The sequence below is a fragment of the Varanus komodoensis genome, unplaced genomic scaffold (genome assembly GCF_004798865.1).
Source record: "Varanus komodoensis strain SLA01 unplaced genomic scaffold, ASM479886v1 scaffold25, whole genome shotgun sequence".
Taxonomy (NCBI): Eukaryota; Metazoa; Chordata; class Lepidosauria; order Squamata; family Varanidae; genus Varanus; species Varanus komodoensis.
The window spans coordinates 14173937-14193502 of record NW_025335661.1 but is presented as its reverse complement, the minus strand read 5'-3'; the positions used below and the strand labels follow the sequence as shown (position 1 = coordinate 14193502).

General features: G+C 39.4%; 1 protein-coding gene across 11 annotated transcripts in view; it reads right to left on the bottom strand.

Annotated features, from left to right (window-relative positions):
• Positions 1 to 19566, bottom strand: part of MBNL1 (muscleblind like splicing regulator 1) — a 180117-nt gene that overhangs the window by 147438 nt on the left and 13113 nt on the right. The window contains exon 1 of one of the 11 annotated variants that reach the window (XM_044433038.1): positions 48 to 196. The exons of the other annotated variants lie outside the window; for them this stretch is intronic. The gene's annotated coding sequence lies outside the window, so the exon portion shown is untranslated. Of the gene's footprint in view, positions 1 to 47; positions 197 to 19566 lie in introns of those variants that run through there. 11 annotated transcript variants of the gene reach the window in all.

Here is a 19566-nt window from a genome sequence, read left to right as displayed (position 1 = left end):
ACTACTACATAGCATGATACTCCTCCTGTCTCAAACAAAATACTTACAGGGTAGCACATTGCAGCCAGCCATCGTAGATTTATTAAAAAGGGGACCGTTTTCCCCTTCCGAAGCAATGCATGATAGGGAGATAACCAATCACAGATAGTGTTGCAGCAATATTCTGGGCAGAAAGCCAATAGTGTGGGCTGTCTTATGAAAGGTCGCGCCTGTCAGACGTTCATTACTATGCTAAAAGCAGAGAAAATGTCCATCAGATTCGACTTATTCCACTGTAAGAGGATGACCATGTGGGTTTTGAATTTACCCAACATGCAGTTAGAGGATTAAACCATGTTAGTTTTCAAACAGCTTCCAACTTGAGCACAACTGCCTGCAGTGTCCAGACAGAAGGAGCTGAGGGGAAATAAAAAGGCGGGGGGGGGGGGAAAGGGAAAGAAGCAAGCTTCCCAACCGCAGCTCATTTTTAGACAGCATTCTCCCTGCTTTGCATCGAGCACAGCAAGCACAGAGCACGCCTACTGTATCTGACAGATGAATATAAAAGGAAAAGGGGAGTTCACAAATGGTACAGTCTCCTGACCTATCCAATTCACTTCCTTCTAAACTACAAGTCCTGCCTCCTCCAGGGAAGGCTGCACTTTTTTTAGCACCAGGGAACTATTCCGTTCAGTCAGCAGAGATACTGCCAATCTAGCCTAGGCCAGTCAGGTATGAATAAAAACACCTTCACCGCTCCTCCTGGAAAAAGCCTTCTAGGTGACAGGAGGTGAGAGCTATGGAGCTGTCAAGAGGCCTGGCAACACAAAAGTCTCAGAGGATACAGTGATTGCATCACAGTAACCTTAAATATTAAGCAGGGAATCTGATTTGAACATGATGTGCTTCAGATCAACGCTTCCGAATTAAAGCAATGGCATCACCGCATGCCTATATCCACACCAGAACTCTTGTGCTCATGTCTTAAAATGGCTTCTTTCGGTGAGCAGTTTGATTTGCATTATACTAGTCAGAATTTTCTTTGCCAGAAGGGGAAAAAATGAAGATGGTAATGATTATTATTCAGAGAGGCAAACAACTGCGGTATTTCTTGGCCCTTGGGAGAGAGAAGAGCTGTTGTAAATTTTATAAACCAAATTAATACGAAAGGGCGCCAACAATGTTATGCAGCTTTATTCTGGTTTAGTTAGCTCTGAAAAGAACTGTGCCTTTTCACAAGCACTTAACACTGTATTTGTTAAGACTTCTCTGCTCTCTCAGGAAGCTTGTAGCATCCTCTAATGGCACATTCAAAGTATCTAAAGCCTGAAAGAAAGATTGGGTCCTTTTGTGTGGGTGCATGTTTGATGTTGTATGGAAACAATTCCATAATTCTCCATCCATGCACTTTCAGGTTTCTTTGCACAGCCAGTGTGCATCAAAATCTAACACAAGAATCAGAAATTGGCAGGCCCAGAGTGAAACCCAGATACCTAAAGAAGATTATCTGCCTTGCTTATTACAAGGGAATACAGGCAGTCCCTGAGTTACAGATTTCCAAGTTATGAACACCCCATACTTACAAACAAACTGTCACACAGCCTATTAATTTAAAGAAATCACTGCAGAAAATTGTTAATACCACAGAGACAGAAACGTGAGAGATGGAGGTCTCCAAGCATTACTTCCTGCCCTGCCCATCCAGAGAGGGAAATCCTTGCTGCAGAGAGGAGACACTGGTGAATTTAGGCAGGTGTTGGGGCTAGAGATAGTCACTGCAAAGTTTTTTCTACTTTCACAGAGGTCCTGTGTCCCCAACTCCCACGAATGTGGACAGCTGACCATACATGGTCCAACTTACATACACATTTGACTTAAAGACGAATTTCCGTTTTCTCCAAAACGGAACTCATTGGTAACCCAGAGACTGTGTGTAGGGACTGTGGCCACAGATCTTGGCAGTAGCTCACTTTAGGAAGCAAAAGCAGAATCCTGGTGAATTACATTCCATCTTATCTTCAATGCCCCCCTCAATCATTATTATACAACTCCTTCTCCATTTTCCCAGTGTTTCTATGTGACCAGTAAAGATACTTCCACTGCCTGAAGTGAATTAAAATATGGATTTCACATGACTCACAATAACAGATCCTTTAAAAAAACTTTTAAAAACTACTAAGGGCACAATCCTTTGCCTGTTCAATCAGAAAGACCAACAACTCCCAGCATTCCCAGTTGGCTGAGGAAGGTTGGTAGCTGTTAGACTTGCTTCTGTTTAAACATGTATAGGATTGCAACTTAAAAGAGTGTAAGTCTGTACATGTCTATTAAAGCACTTGCTGAGTTCAGTGAGGCTCACTCCCAGGTAAGGGAATAGAACAGAGCAGCTCTACAGCACAACCCTATAAATCTACTTAGAAGTAAGCATCAATTAGGTAAATAAGTGGGAATTTGGATTTAAGAACATATGCAGCTGCCTTGTACTACATTAGATCATTGGTCCATCTAACCCAGCACTGTCAATACGGACCGGCAGCAGCTTTTCCAAGGTTTCAAGCAGGTACTTTTCCAGCCCAGGAAAATTGAACCTGGGACCTTCTCCAAGCAGAACAAGTGCACTGTCACTTAGCTTTGTTCCCTCCCCTTTCAGTCTTCAACTCTCAAAAGTCAAGTAATCAGAAAAGTAGACCATAAGATTGGGAAGCTGTTTACTGTATCTTGATTCAGAAGTATTTTGCAAATGTAAAGTGATATGGCAAATGTTATCGCCTTACTTTTTCCCTCTCATTTAAAACCTGTAAGGACAGCATTAACCAACCAGGACATAGAAATCTCTGTGATTAGATGCAGACTAAGCTGTAGCCAGATCTTGGTATGTCACTGGAATCTGACTGTAAAAACATTGCCTCTGTTCTGGATTTATGACTCTAGAGTATTCTGCAATCACGGGTGATAAGTGGAGTAACCATCTTACCCTTTAAAAACTTTTTGGAAGAACAGATAAGGATCTTCATTCTAAGTTACAGGGTAAAAGGTATAACTAATTAATGTTATATTGAGCAAATGAACCACTGTTAATGGAGTAACAATTTCTCAATTTTTACTGTTTCCAAATCTTTAGAATTTCTACTTTTTCTTTATCCTAAAATATAAATACACTGCTGTCCAAAATTATGGATCTGCTTCAAAAGGCCTAATTATTACCACCTCCTTATAGCCAGTTTAATAGTTGCTATAAATTAAAATAATGCATGTGCTATTTTCAATTTAATCAGTATCCTCAACGTTCTGTTACAAAAAACTGAACAGAAAAACAAACTAGACAACTCATAATTTCAAAGTTCATGCTGATCTGTGGCCAAGTATTAGGTAAACAATGGCATGAAGATCTTCTGTGGCTGACAAAGAATTATGTCTCTGAAGAAGTGCACTAAACTGCATATCCTGTGCTTTAAACAACCCAACACATTGCTAGTGTTGAGCATGTGTTAGGATCGCTAGTATTTAACATGTAGATGTTTAATAGTAATTGAGATTTTTTAAAATTAAATTCAATGAACTCCACCCACATTTAGTGTTCAATTCCATGAACCTAAGAACATAATCTAACAATGCATCCTGCTTCCACCAGTGGCTGGCCAGATGTCTCCAGGATGTCCACAACCAGGCACAGCCATATCATCACTGTGTTGGTGGACTAAGGCTTCTGTTGTAACCTGACATTGTTTTGTAAAACATTATCACAGTGAAAATTAATTTTAAAATGCTACAAAATTCTGTATCAACACTTCTCAAAGTATAGGGGCTTCCCTCTAAGCCCTAAGCTTTTACTTCTTGATCCCAACTTCTTTTCCCAGTTTTAGCATGTTATTTTTGCACTGGTAAACAATGATGTAACTCCCTGTTTTGTTTTGTTTTCTTAAGCTTTTAGCAAGCTTTTGTCCTTTATCCCTAGATCCTTTCAGTGGTTCTACTCCCTTCTGTTTTTATTTATCTTGCTTATTCCCCAAACACAGCCAAAAAAGAACACTGAGGGCTAAGCTGTTTTCATTATTGTCCCTGTGACTGTTCGAACAGCACACACTCCCTCCACAAGCCTCATCTGGACAAAGTCTGAAAACCCTTGAACTGCAAATATTTAACTGGCATCACTGAGGAGTAAGTTCAAGGTTCTACCATGAGGAAGAACTGCTACCAGGCTCATTCTGATCTGACTTTAGCAACTTCGGGGGGACACAACAAGCAGAATTGTAAGGATCAAATAAACCTAATAGGAGACTTTAAACAATTCTAAGTGAACAGGATACAGTGCATACATTCCCAAGCTTGCCTTAATCTGTATGAAGCAACGTGCTTTCCTTTTACATTCTCCAACTGCTGCAAAGTTTTGATTATATCCACTCTCTTCTGTTCGTATTCCTGTCATTTTTCACAAAAGCAGAACGACTGGGTTTAGAATGAGAAAGAGGTAAATAAACATTAACTTGGGAGAAGATGAGCTAGGCAGAGCAAAATAAAAGAGGGTCACAAGGAAAGGGCATGAAATTGTACTGGATATACTTCAAAAAGCCACTTTTACAAACTGACCTCATTGTTTTTTAACCTGCACTTACGAAATCTTTCCATTTTTAAAAAGAACACTAAGGTAAATCTCAATGAAAAAAATATTTTGTGTGGGTGAAATACTTCCCTTCCCCCATCTCCTGCCCCAGCTCCATGGTTCCATCAAGACAAAAAATGCCTACCTACCCCAACCTCAGGCTGACAAAGACAGAGGGCCTTGAGTCCTTTGTGACTTGGGTTCAGTGGGTTCAAAGCTTTCCACTCCCACAATGTCCTATTTTGCTGCCCACTGCTGCCTATATTATGGCCACAGAGCTTTCTACAGACATAACTGGGCATCTTGGGTTGACGGACCATTTCTACCCTATTCCAACTGTTTTTGGACAGCCAACTGAAGGAATTAGGATTACTCTGAACAAAAGACCACACCAGCTGTATTTCCTGGTTGGTTAACAACACTACATAGATCTTTAATGAGCTAGATTTTATGAATACATTTGAATTTTTTAAGCTTTTGTGATAGCATGGGCTAAAATTCCAATTAAAGAAGTAAAGTGTGCAGTAATTACTTTATGAATCAGTAAAAGAGCAGTCAGAAATATGTGACAAGATGAAAATAAACCCTGCGCAACAAAATAAATTGCTGGAGTTGGAACTACATAATAAATAACACTATGCTGAGATACAACCATCCAACACACTATTCCATTCACCAGCAGTGGGCCTACACATTCATGCAGGCCCACAAATAGCATATGACAGCACTATCTAGCCTTTCTTTTTCGTGGCTATGCAGCCAAAATTTGCATTTGTCTGGTTTGGGGTACAAATTGTCCAGCTCAAGCACAATTTCTCCTAGAAGTTCTCGGTATGTTCAGTGAGGTCCTGTGTGTACACACTGAGTATTCAGGAGTCTAGACACATAAACTCAGTTGCACTGGTGCATTGTACAGAAGTGTATTAATGTTAACCTTTTCTTGCTAATGTTTATATATTTCTCCAGGGAATATTATATTGCCTGGAGGAATAATTCTGAGCAAAACTAAGTTAGCTAGTTTACTAGGCAATGAAGCTTCTTTGCCACAAGCAAGATTTAGCTTTTATTTGAAACCCCTTCTTGCATACCAGTTTAACAGTTTATTTCTACTCTTGTTATTGTTGTTAGGTTTGTTCTCTCTATTTCTGCCCCTGCTTTCAATTTCTGTCCTAATCCGTGATAATTTGTGTTGATCTAATTTAGAACCATCATATGTTTTGTATGATACACTGATACAATAAAGCAGCTTGATGATTCAGTCATGTAGGTTTCGGACAGTCTGTTACCTAAGATGAAAATAGGAAGAGAAAAGGAAGGCCGCTGAGAGAAAAGACTAGGATTCATTGTTGTATGTCAACTTCACACTACATAATTAATAATGGCAAGGAATTGGAAAATAAAAGGCAAATATCATATAGTTAACTGGTATAAAGAAGTCTGGAATATAGCTATTAATGATTAACCTGTGATATTAAATGGAAAAAGGGTTTGATAAATGAAAACAAATTTGAAACTATTTTGAGTCCCCTTATTGAATATGCTTTAATAAAAGGAAAGGGGTGTGAACCACCACAAAAGTCAATGCAGTTCTGGAAGAGAAGTGGGGCAACCTGAACGAGTACATAATCTTACATTTACTAGAATTGTTGGTCCTGTTGGAGCTAGCACTGCTATTAATGTATTGTTCAAGTATGTTTGTTACTATGTTAATTGTATTTTTCTTAATTTAATAAAAATTAAAATTATAAAAATAACTTCACACTACTGTTCAAGTGACAGAGACTTTGAGAGAGATCTGAGGACCCAATAGATTATAGCAATCTATAACTGAAGTGTAGCACAAAACATAGTAGGAGAGGTCTTCTCCATGTGCTTGCACATGTATAACTGAATAGAGAAAGGTACATTGCTTCTTTCTCCACTGATATTTTGAGCCAGTGCATCAGCCTGAACGCTTTTAGGAGAAATGATCCAGAAAGGCAACACAAACCATTCGTCATGCTTTATTAGACTATCATTCTAATCATTCATTAAACTATCATTCCTGGATCATATTGTAGCACACCTAATCTCATTGGGCACAACTGTGTCAACACTGTGTCTACCATCTGAAGAGAACTTAATGTTCCACAAATAAAATCAACTCAAAAGTTTCTACCTATTCCCTAGTATCAACACACACATATTCAGCAACAGTTCATCTTCTACATCAGCATTAGACTTCCAATTATTTTTCCTGTGGCAGCCAACAATTTTCAGGGTGTGAGAACAGACATGCAGTAGCAGTTAACATTAGCCAAATAGTCAAAGTAAATTCTGAGGTAAATATTTCAGCTCTGTGAAAACTGATGCTAATACCGATGAGAAAATTAAAAATCACAGTTTTTTTTCAAAGTTACATTTAAACACTGTTCTTGAGCTGTTAAATTGTTCCATGCAAGAATATTATTTGGCTGCTAAATGAGTAGAGTGATAACCAAACAACATAATAGAAAATGCATTAACCCAGCCACTCGCAAGACTGAAACAGCTGGCATCTTAGTGAGCCAGCTCGAAATCCTTAGTAGCATGAGGCCATTAAAAATATTACCAAAAAAAAAAAAAAAAGTTTGTTCGTACTTGGAACTTCTTACTAACCTTTATTCCATAAGTCTGCCAAACGCAAAGGACTCATTAGTAAAGTTTGTAAATTACTCAGTTCTGAACCAAAGTGAATAAGAGCCAAAGAAGCTATATGAATTACTTGAGTGTGGTATTGTTCTTCCAAATTGTGAGTAATTCTCAAATTGCTCACCAATATGTACAACAAAAACCAAGCCATATTTCTAGGTCAACCTCTTTGTAAGAGAGCACAGACCCAAATAAGACATGTGATATTCTGTTGCTCATTTTAGGGGGGCAACCCTTCCTTTATTTCTTTAAGATGCGTATAAGATATTTTAAGTTGCTTTTAGGGTAAAAAAGGCAGTTGTTGCAACTCACAGCATATAACAAGTTTCCTCTACCCAATAAGTTTCCACTGGGTGACAGTTAAGTAGATTAAATCATGACAGGGAAGTAAGTTTTCCATTTCACTGGCTTCATCCTCTCAGAATACCTGGGAGCTGACATAGCTCTAGAAATGGGTTGAAGATATTTGGAAGTTATCATATTAATACTCTAGGTCATCTCATCACTCTAAGTGGAGACTACAGTTTTCGCAAGATGACTATCTAAGCCTACAAGGAAGTTCCCAAAAGACCTCAGAGAACCATTCAAATTCATCAGTCTCCAGCAATAGACCATTAAAATTTGGTCTTCTGCCTGCTGAAGAGGATTCAGTGGCCTCAAGGTAAAATTCTTCTGTGCCTGTCTGAGCATTGTTTAATTAGTCATAATCCTGAGTCACTTAGAAGGACTCCTCAAGTAACTGATAATTCATTGTTAATCTCACCATAGTTCTGACTTCCTTACGATATCTGCACACAATTCAGATGCTTTTCTTGATCCAACTTTACATTGCTTGGACCCAACATATTCTAGAGACAGTCTCCTTCTATATGTCTTGTTAAAATTGTTGATAGTACCTTGTCAAAAAGATACTATCAGACATCATGCAAACTATTGTGTAACATTGATAATCCTAGATGGGCCATGCCTCCATTCTCACATGTTTTTCTTCTTGGTGTACAAAAATTTAGGGCTTCCTAGCTTTATTAACCATAGTTTTGTCTCTACAGTAAATCAAAATAAATTAGCATCTACTTAAAGCTATGGTTAAACATTCGGGCTTGTTCCAATCCTGGTAACAATGAGACCTAATAGCAATTATGGGTACTTAGTTCAAGAAATCTTAATCTGTACTATGTAAAGAAGTGGCAGGGACAGGGTAACATGCGAATGGGGCACGAAGACACAGGTATATGTATGTCTCAATAACCCAAGAAATGTATGTCCAGACCAAACCAATGACTGTTTAATTCATCCTTGGAAAGGTGGTAATTGAAAGTCAGGATACAAATTCTTGAAATAAGTAAATAAATTTAGGCTTATTATGTAGTATAGGGTTCTATTTATCTTGAATTATATCTTGGGAACTGCTTCAAGTTAATAGTGTACATATATTATGTTATACACTGCCATTATAGCACAGAAACACTAGAACTAAAAAATCAAGGCTGCATTGGATTAGTTATAATCTCCACATACCAAAAGTTGATTCTCCCCATTTTCACTTACAAGGTCATGTAATGTAATTTTTGTTTGTTCCCTTTGCTTCTGACTAGAAAATGAAACACTCCTTACATGCCTTAAAATATTTTGCTTCACCATACCCAGTATCAATTGATCTACATAGATGTTTCTAATTACTGAAGGATGAAAAGACACTAGCTATTTGTAAAACTACTAAAATATGCAGACTGATTATGATAAACTACCATGGCAGAGCACTGAAGCCAACTTCGCCTTTTCTTGGACAAGCTGTTTGCTGTATGTGAGAAGTTTTCTACATTCAGACCTGATCTGGGAAAGTATCATTATGGTTCTGAGGTGGTACCACTTAAGGATGCATGTGGAGATAACATGTTTCCTGCTGCCTATACCACAAACACCCTGCCAGCAGAAAGAAGCACTAAGCTAGATCAAAACTAGTCTCCCTGGTGATCAGTCACTGTTGTTTTTTGACTATCAGAGAATTATTTTTACATGAAACATCCTGGAAAAATGGTATTCCCCCATTTGTAGTCAACGGTAATATAGTCCATTCTACAAGTGAGTGAACATGCATAGTTTGAGCTTCATGGGTTTCTCTGTATTCTTGTTGAACCTTAGTTGACGTCATACTTCATTCATGTTCCCAAACATGCCTTTCCTTTTCAGTCAGAAAAAAATTGAATTTTTGATTAGCAAAAATGTGGTTTTAATATGTACACTTTAAAAAGTTTTATCAGTCAAAAGTGTAAACGCCCCAAGGCTAAATTTTTGGGGGAGAAATATGCATTTATGTCTGTGGAAGTGTGTACTTTTGAACTCAAACATAAAGGTTGCTAACATTTCCTGAAATTAGCTTTCTTACTCACATTCAAGCTTGGGAGAGGAAACAGGACATGTTTGCATTATCTGCAAATAAAACCAAATTCTCATAAAATGCTGGTTAATCCTGCCAATTCAGGTTTCTACAAGTTGTATCCAATTAGTAGTCAGCACTACTGCAAATGTAAATTATGCTGCACTGGTGTAAGTAATCTCAACCAATGTCTGCTGGATTAATTGTTGGAGTTCAGTATGGTGCTGAAAATGGGTAGTGTCCAAATTTCTGAATAATATGGAGATTTTCAGTGCCTGTTCTGATTTATTTATTTATTTGGTCATACTTTTCTGCAGAGCACTTTAAGAGGTTCATTTCCATAGGTAGTTCAAATTAACCTTTAAAATAACATTGCACTGTTAACAGTCTGTTTTTGTCACTTGATGCAATCACAAGTTCAGAAAACTGCAAACATGTCAGTTGCAGCCATAAAGATCATCACTATGGAAACACTAGACATTAATAATGTACCTAGATTTTTTAAGGCACAGAAATTTAATTATCCATGAACTGGAAAGGAAATTTTAAGAATGTTTGTTACTTAAGTAGACAATCCTCTGTACAGTCATCTGGGTGTAAGTTCAACTGAACTCAATGGAAGTTATTTTTGAATACATGAGTTTGGAGTATTATCTGAAACTGTGATTAACTTAGTGGCACTTTTTCACTAAGATATGACCACGGACAGGATCCAACGAAGTGAAACTGTTGCACAGAGCAAATGGGACGTTGGACTTTGGAACGAGCGGGGGGGGGGGGAAGAAGAAATTGCACTGGCTGCACTCATGCCAGTGGGAGTGACTGAATTAAGTCCTGATCTTTCTTGTGCAGATGCAGGAGGAAGGTGTTCAGAATTATCACAAGTCATAGTCATAGACAAGTCACCAATTATTACATTGCATCATTACTTTATACCTTGCATACCTGGGCTCAGCAATCAATTCAAAGGGAGATTGCAACCAAGAAAATTAGAGTAAGACTGAGACTTGAAAAGGCAGCAAGGAAGGAACCAGAAAAAATCATTAAGTGCAAGGTCTTCTACAGGGGACCAAGGGCAAGATCATTCACACTATTTCCCAATCACTGTTTATGGGTATGAAAGTTGGACAGTGAAGAATGCTGACTGGAAGGAAACTGATACATTCAAAAAATGGTGCTGGAGAAAAGCTTTGCAAATACCTCAGAACAACAAAAAGATAAGCAAGTGCATCCTACATCTAATCAAGCAAGAACTGGAAGCAAAAATGATGAAACTGAAACTGTCATACTTAAGCACATCATGAGAAGGCAAGAGTCACTGGGAAGACAATCATACCAGGGAAAGACAAAGGTAGAAGAAGAAAAGGAAGACCAAAACCAAAATGGATTGTTTCTGTAAAGGAAGCCTCAGGCATGAGTTTACAAGAACTGAGCCGGGCTGTGAAGGTCAGGACATTCTGGAGAGCACTCATTCATAGGATTGCCGTAAGTCAGAGACAATTTGATGACACAAAACAACTACTATTGCTGCTGTGTTTGCATTGTCAATGTATACAACTGAAACTTTGCCTCCAAAATTTGCAAAAGTGTTGCTGCTGCTGCAGAGCTTGCTTTTACAAAAGCGTCCTGGGTTACAGTGAAAAGAACCCCAAGGCAAAAGTACTCAACCAAAATGCTCAGCAACAGAATCCAAATAATAATATGTAAACTGTGACTTCTGAGTCAATTCATTAGTGCTAAAAGCAATATTCAGTGTCATCACAGAACCTGATAGTAACTATCTCATTCAAGCCACTGCCCTATGGCATCCCATAACATACTCAGTGATGACATATGTTTCCTAATTTTTACTTGAAAAGCTAGTTAGTGATGAGTGATTTTAGAACCTACCAAGCATCCCAGATTCTCTCATTGCTCATATATACTAGAAGGCTTCGTTTTTTCAGATCTGGGTCTAAAAAGCACATGAGTAAGTAATAAAATAGAAATAATATGGGATGAAACTGAGCATTTGTATAGCATGCTAAGTATTTGATGCAGTTGTACAAGCAAGGGACAGGTAATCGAAGGACAACCTGAATTAGCCAGTAAATCCTCTATCATCTGTCAAATATGTTGCACAATTTGGGGTAACAACCAGGCTTATTGGCTATTCACAGCAAAGCCCATTCAGATGTATTTTAAAACTCCAAGAATATGCTGATTTACAATGGAACAGAATTAAAACAACAGGCGGGGGGAAAATGTGATGCTTACAGCTTTGGGGATTTACTAACTCTTACTTTTCAACTGCTCTGAGGTCCACAAATGAGGGGATATTTTCTCTCACCCTGTACATTACTGCTGGTTGTTATAATAGCTTTTCTGTCTAAAGCAGGGATGGACAACATCTGGCCCTTTGGTCAATTTGGCCTAACTGCTATCAGCCCGACCCAACACAGTGAATGATGAGAGATGATGACAGCAGTAGGCAAAAACATCTGGAGATCCACAAGTTGTCCATCCCTGGTCTAAACCAAAAAGGATGTAATGAATCCTGCTGAAAACAGGGCCATGTGAAAATAGATTTTAAAATGGCATTAAAACATTAATGCTCACCAAGAAAAAGTTCTATACTTCTGAATTAGAAGGGATAAGACGGTAGGTTGCTCATATCAAAATGTTTCCATAGGCAACATTTGCCTATATTTGACAGTCAGTGTGGTGTGTTGGACTGGAGACTCAGGAGATTACCACTTGGCCATTAAGTTCCTTAGTCCAATCATAGATCAAAACCCTGCCTCCTTCAAAGGGTTGTTGTTATGAGGATAAAATGGAGCTATGTAAGCAGTTCTGCTTTCCTTAAAAGAAAAAAGGTGGGATATCAATGCAATATCACACACACACTTTAAGTACTGAGCTGTTGTGAGGCTTCAGCTCACAGTTGTAAAATGACCCACACTTATGCCGGCAATAAAACTATTTTATTGCTACTTTTCTACAAGATTTACGATGCTATGAATAAGCTCTACTGTAATGACCTTTACAAGTTAGTTGCTATCTTCTTAGTGACGTCCCTCAGGGAACCCATGTGGGATTAGCTTTCTTTGTCCCACCTTTCCCCCGATGTGGGACAAAGCCTCCTTTTGCTCCAATCGGCGTAAGCTACGTCTAAGAGTCCTAAGAGTCACATGAGACAAATCTATCCCGCCTCCTGTGTCTTCTGTGTCTTGTTCAGGAGACTCAGCGTCAGGAGGAAGGGGGGCATCCTGCCCACGCTCTTCAGGGGCAGAACCTGGAGTGTCTTTTCCCTCAGGGCCCTCGTGGTTGGGCAGAGGCTTGGCTGTTTGCCCAAGGGGTAAAGGGTCAGGATGAGGGATGGCTCTCTGTTCAGCTACTCCCAAACCAGGTTGTGGAAGGGTCACTTGGCCACAGGGCCTCAAGTATAAGTCCTCCTGTTCTGATGTCTGATTCTCTCTTTGGGTGTTTGACTCTTCCTTGTGAGGTGCCACCACTGTTGAGGCGTCAGGCACGACATGAGCCAGCCTTTGCTGATTTGGTGCCCCTAAGTTGTTTTGGACTTCAACTCCCATCTGCTCCAATAAGTGTATTTTTGGCTGCAACTATAAGAAGTACCTTGATTATGTAAACTATACAATGTATAAATAACTAGTGCAACTTTTCACAAATTTTGGGTCTAGAAACAGGGAATACCACATTCAGGATAAATTTAGTTTAACCATTAGTAGGAAAAATAAGAGATACGCTGTCCTGGGACTCTTATGCAAGATTATGCTTGTACTTAATGCTCTGTAAGATGACTTCCCAGCTCCTAACAATGTTTCTTCTACAGGTATGAATTAATTTGAGTGGCAGTAGCATGGCATTTGATAATACTTCATTCTGTGGCAAGAAAAAAAATCAAGAAAACATACAAGAAGGAACAAGTCAGTATTTCAGTGATGCACCAAGACTGCATTTAAAGACCACTAGCAGGCTGTGGAATCTACAGCTACCCAATTTCAGACAGAAGTAGAAACCATGGATTTCCAGTTGCATGAACAAACCCCACATTCCTCTGTGCTCCTTGTCCCTTGTTTGCTTTCTATGTTAAAAAGGGGAGTAAAAGTCAATGGACAATCGACATAAACATTTTCAGTTGTAGCCAGCTTCCAAAACATTTTGAGATTTAAAGAAAAAGTAGCTATGGGTTTTGCTCAAAAACTCTGACTCTGTTAATGCAATCATTTATAGTATGGTGGCTTAAATAAACCACTGTGGTTTCTGGCACATGCCTGGCACTCACTGGAACCTGGTGAATAACCCAACTCTAAAACCTAAAACAAGCCATGGCTTCTGGGTGGTGTTTAATCCACTCTAGAAACCCATCTTTGCCTGGTTGGGGCAATATGGTGACCCATAAGTGCAGGGCTGGGGGCAGGTATTGAATGTGTACCCAGAAACAGCTGGCACATGCTGCAAACCACAGTGGCTAATTTAAACAACCAATGATAAAAATGATCGTGAGAGCCAGGCTGGACTTTTAGAACAAAACCTGAAGCTGTTTTGTTATCTCGACCTTGGAAAATGTTTTGGAAAGGTTGGGGAAACTACCTGATTGATAAAGCTTCTGATGTTCCAGTAAGCCTATAGGATATCCATTGGAAAAGAAAACACAAGGCATTCTGAAAACTGTGAAACATCTAGATGCAATTAAGCCAAGTAAATTTTTCCTCTCCTGAAGCAATTTGCTAAGAGTTAGGAGAAAAAATCATTTGTCCCCCCCCCCCCCCCCGGTTGTAGGCGTCACTTATTTCATCACTTTAAATAGCAACCCCATATCTATTGTTATACTAAAATAAGGACCTATTTATAACAGTTATTGAACACTCTTAGCTGTATTCATTTTCTTTCCTCTTCACAAAAGTGCTTATAGTTAATACCAAATCAAAAATGTACTGCAGTTCTTGTGCACTCTCTCTCTCTCTCTCTCTTTCGCACTCTCTATAGTATAATTTATTGTTATATTACTAACATTTATATACCTCCTTATTTGGTATATAAATGCCATCAAGCCAATGCACAACAAATTAAAACAGTAACACTTTAGGACAGTGAAAAACAACATTATAGAGTTGGAAAAAGTACAGCAAAGAGCTACTAAAACAATCAAGGGGCTGGAGCAACTCTCCTGTGACTAAGGTTGCAACATCTGGGATCATTTAGCTTAGAAAAGAGATGAGTAAGGAAAGACAAGACAGAGATGTGCAAATGTATGCATGGAGCAGAGAAAATGGATAGGAACACATACTTTTTCTTTTCTCATAATACTAGAACCCAGGGTCATCTATTGAAGCCAATCAATGGGAAATTGAGGGCAGATAAATTAGTATTACATGACATAAATGAAATAATTCTTCACAGAGCATAAATTAAAACTGTGGAATTTAGTTGCACAAGATACAGCAATGGCCACCAACTTAGGAGACCTCCAGTCTCTAAGATGGCATGTCTAGGTGCACCAGCAGCTGAGACTGAAGTGGGAAGAGGTCTTTGTGAGCGCTGCAGCTCTTTTCCAGAGCAATGCCTGGCTGATTGCCTCCTTTTGCCTAATCTTGGATCAAACCCCCTCCTGGCTCCAGCAGCACCCTCAGGAGTGGGAGGTAAGAGAGCCTGATCATGTGCCTGTCCTCTCTGCCACAGCTCTGTCATGTGCCCTGCTTGTGCAACAGAGACTGCTGGGCAACTGTGCTGAGTAGAACTCAGCTCATGATTGCAGCTGCCAAAGAGCTCATGATTGCAGCTGCCCATGAGAGGAGACTTACTCTCGCTGCAGCACCTCCTGGGACACCCCCATAGGACTAAGGCAGAAGGAGGCAGTGGAAGAGATGCGAGTTACCATAATGAGCCTGATCGGGCACATCCAACACAAAGCATGAAAAGCATGCAGAGTTGCTTGTTGTGATATATGGATGCAGCCAATAAACCAACCTAGATTAGATCATACATGAATTACTTAATGCTGAGACATCTTTGACTCAAAAGCATTGTACACCACATGACATACCATATCTAAATTAATTTAACAGAGTCTCAGTCCTAGAAGTCTCTGTCATCCTAGAAATCTTAGTAAACCAGGTATGGGAAGGATTTTTTTCTCTTGTAGAAGTTTTTCCTGTCTAAACATGCACAGAATTGCATCCTAAAATACTGATAGGAAAGAGTCTATACTTTGCAATATTCCTATTATACATCTCATAGAAGATGTAAAATGATTTCAACAAGACCTAAAAAAAGGAAAGGGTGAATACGCCATGTTCAAAGATACAAAAATTCCCTGAATTTATTCTTCAGCCTTGGTCCAGCTCACTTGCATTTCTGAATCTGAGTAGGTTTTTTTCCTAGTTAGGAAAATGTGCATTTAAAAAAAAAATTGCGATAGACTAAAGCATGCAAATTGGGGGTTGAAATGTGTGTATTTCCAGAGTGTGTACTTGAACATAAATCCAAAGTTAACTGCAAAAATTTTGTGAGAACTGCATGTCTGGGATTATGAACAGGACATATTCACTTGAGCTGCAAACGAAAGTACCTTCTTGAGTATCTCTTACTATAACTTGCCTTCCTTCCCTCAAGAGGGGAGTCTCCTCTGACATTGCTTTCACTTGCCATAGTCTCATCACCCATTCCTTTAAATCAGGAGTAGCAGATGGTAGATCAGCACCTGCTGGTAGATCTAGCATGATTTGCTGTAGATTGGCAAAAGTTTCTTACACTCAATTATTTAACAATGGAAACAGATCAAAGACTCCCACATCTCACACACTCACAAAAACCGGACTGTATGCTTGAAGGAAAATCAACAGTGGCTTTCTCCCTCCCTCCCTCCCTCCCTCCCTCCCTCCGTGTGTGTGTGTGTGTGTGTGTTTGTGTGTGTGTGTATGCGCGCACATGCATCTGAGAGAAGGGGGGAGGGGGAGAGAGACTTGGGAGCTTGGTTCTGGTATTGATCACACATTCCTGGGCTAAGCATGTGCTCAGAGCTTGTATTCCTTAATTCTTCACATATGTCCGCCTACCTGAACCACTATTTTATTGCCTGACCATACGGTTTTGGAATTTTTCCTATGGATCAGCAGGGCATACTCTGTCTTCTATTTTCTGTGGATTTTACAGCTGCAGTAAAAGAGTAGGAGGAAGGGGGGAAAGTACACTTTTACAAGCCTGAAGACTGCCCACCCATTCTCCAACGAAGAAATCCTAGAGATTTTCTACTTGTAAGGCTGTAATAGCAGGACCCTAACTTCTTCCACATAACCCAGGGGTGGGCAACCTGTGCCTTTCTGCCTGTTTCAGCCTACAGTTCCCATCAGCCCTAGCCAGTGTAGCTTATGGTGACGCATGATAGGACTTGTAGGCCCAAAAAGGATATAACCTAACAAATGACAGGCAGAGAAATTCTGTGGTTCCACGGAGTTGAAATGCCACACTACTATCACAAGTAAAGCCTTGATGGCTCGCTGCAGGAACTGGGAAGAGATTTTTTTTCCTTGGTGGATTCTTCCATGGTCAATGAGCGCAAACTGACCAGTTCCAGGCATGGACCTTTTTTTTGGGCGGGGGGGGGGGGAATGGACTATCGGAAGAAAAGAGATTAAAGTCATGTGAATCTTTGGCTACACCAGAGAAACTGCCAGCAGAAATTCTACACTTACAGAGCCTTCTGTGCATTCAGCAGGGGCTCTAGATTCACAGACGCCACCACAGAAATAACCTTCCCTCTCAGCTAGTAAAATAACACTTAGAGCCACATCCTATGAGAAGCCTTTGGTCAGTTTTTGCTACTCCCTTGTCAGTACACTATGTTGAATCGTTAAAGAAATGATACATTCCTCTAAAAGAACACTATTTCTGGACCAAGTCAACATATTCTTACATCCCCAGCATTTGTCACAGTTGCTACTGTAAATGTTCCTCAAAAATAAGGTGTCAGGTATTGTTGATATAAGAACTTAGAAATGTTTTCCCCAGTATTGATACTGGATGACCAACCAAGGGCTTATTGTAGAAAGTCAACTTCCATGGATACTTAGATATCCAGGTTTCAAATACCTCCTCTGAAACCCAAAAGGCATATAATTTCCTCCCCAACTAGCCTCCACTTTACTGAGTTTTAGAAGGTGATTGCTGACCATATGTCAGGGATACTGTAGTTTGTATTCTTCCTGGAAGAAGGGGTTGGACTAGATGGCCTCTAAAATCCCTTCCAACCTTAGCCTGAAGAGGATGAATAAAGTATTTTCCACTTTCTTGTTGAAACTGTTTCTTTTCATAGCCATTCTACTTTAATTAATAGAAGTCACCTCCAATTGCTGGAACAGCAATGAAATTGGTAATGTGTATAAACAGAGGATTGAATCCAGAGAACTAAAGGAAGAAGAAAAATGCCTTTTAGTGCTGTGATGTAAGCACACATGCTTCTGCAAGGGGCAGATCATGCTAAAGCAGATAAATTCTCAACACAGAGCCAAGACTCATGTGAGCAGCAGAAAGTCTTTGGGTTTCATTTCCCCTTTCTCATGCAATGTGCTAGTACAAAAAGTAAAACAGACTTGCTTTGAGCAAAGAACACTTCCATGTGTAAAGGGGGATCCCATCCTTAATATTGACAGAGAAATCCCAGGACACCTGGATTACTTGGATTTCCCCTTCCAAAACTGTCACAACTTCTACAAAGGGGCTACGTAATTCGATTGCTCCCTTCTAGAGGATTCTATCCAGCAGGTAAAAACCTAATCAGACTGTGCCCTTAATATGATGCTTGGTCGCACCTATGCTCTGGATAGTGAAGTGTACCAATGTTCTGCAGTGACTTTGTCCATCCAGGCTGCCCATCCACTCTGACAAAACTTGTCCTCAATCTATTCTGATTTTACAAGTGTTGTTTTTGCAGCTGCTATTCTCATTAACCTACATAGCCATGCAAACCTGTGCTGCTTACTCGTGTGTGAAAAGCAGAATGTTTTGTTGCTGCTGCTTCTTGCTGTTGTTGTTGTTGTTAAACTTTCCTGCCTGGTCACCTGACATCACAGCTAACCAGAAGATTAGCTATTTACAAGTTTGCTGGTGAGTTTAAAGAGGAACTTATGACTTCTCTTTAGTGACAAGGGCAAACATCAGGAAACAATGAAACCATGTGAAACCCTCTCCACAACCTAGCAGTGTACAAACTTTCCATGCATAAAGGTTTCCTGCTTGCACGCTTTCCGCAAGCTCTTGTTATTCAACCTTGAGCCTTGGTATTCTGCAGTTCAGACCACCCCGCTCTTTATAATATAATTAAAGAATCTTACTTAGCATTACTGTTGACTATGGCATTATACGAGATAAAAACACACACTGTTAATTAAATCAGCTTCTAAAACATCAAATACAGAGAAATATGGAAGTTTACCCAGCCAGTACAAGGTAAGAAATGTTTAGTAACTCATCAAGAGATCCATCTTAGCATGCTGCAGCTCAATTTAAAAAACAATTCTTAGAATTTAATAGTTTGAATAATCTTCTGCATACATTTAAGGAACTGCTTTTTCTGTTTGCCTCTAGTTGTACAACTGACATGCCTAGCAAGTAAGTGGGAAGCATCTGTTCCATCCTTACAGAATGAGTGGACATATACATTATTTGATACACTGATTATATAAACATTAACTTGTTAAGTCTGAGTAACTCAAGGCCAAGGTAAACAAAAAAGTAATAGATTCTCTCCCCGTTTCTCTCTGTTCTTATGACAATATAATTTTCTTCATTGCCAGTATTTATTTAATGAAGCCAACTATTGTTGGTTGGCTTATTTCCTTTGTGCAAGAAACCTCTGTAAATTGTAGTAGTATTTCTCTACTTGGATTTATTGTCTGTTCAACTGTTCTGTAATGCTTTAAAACTAAGAAGGTATCATTTC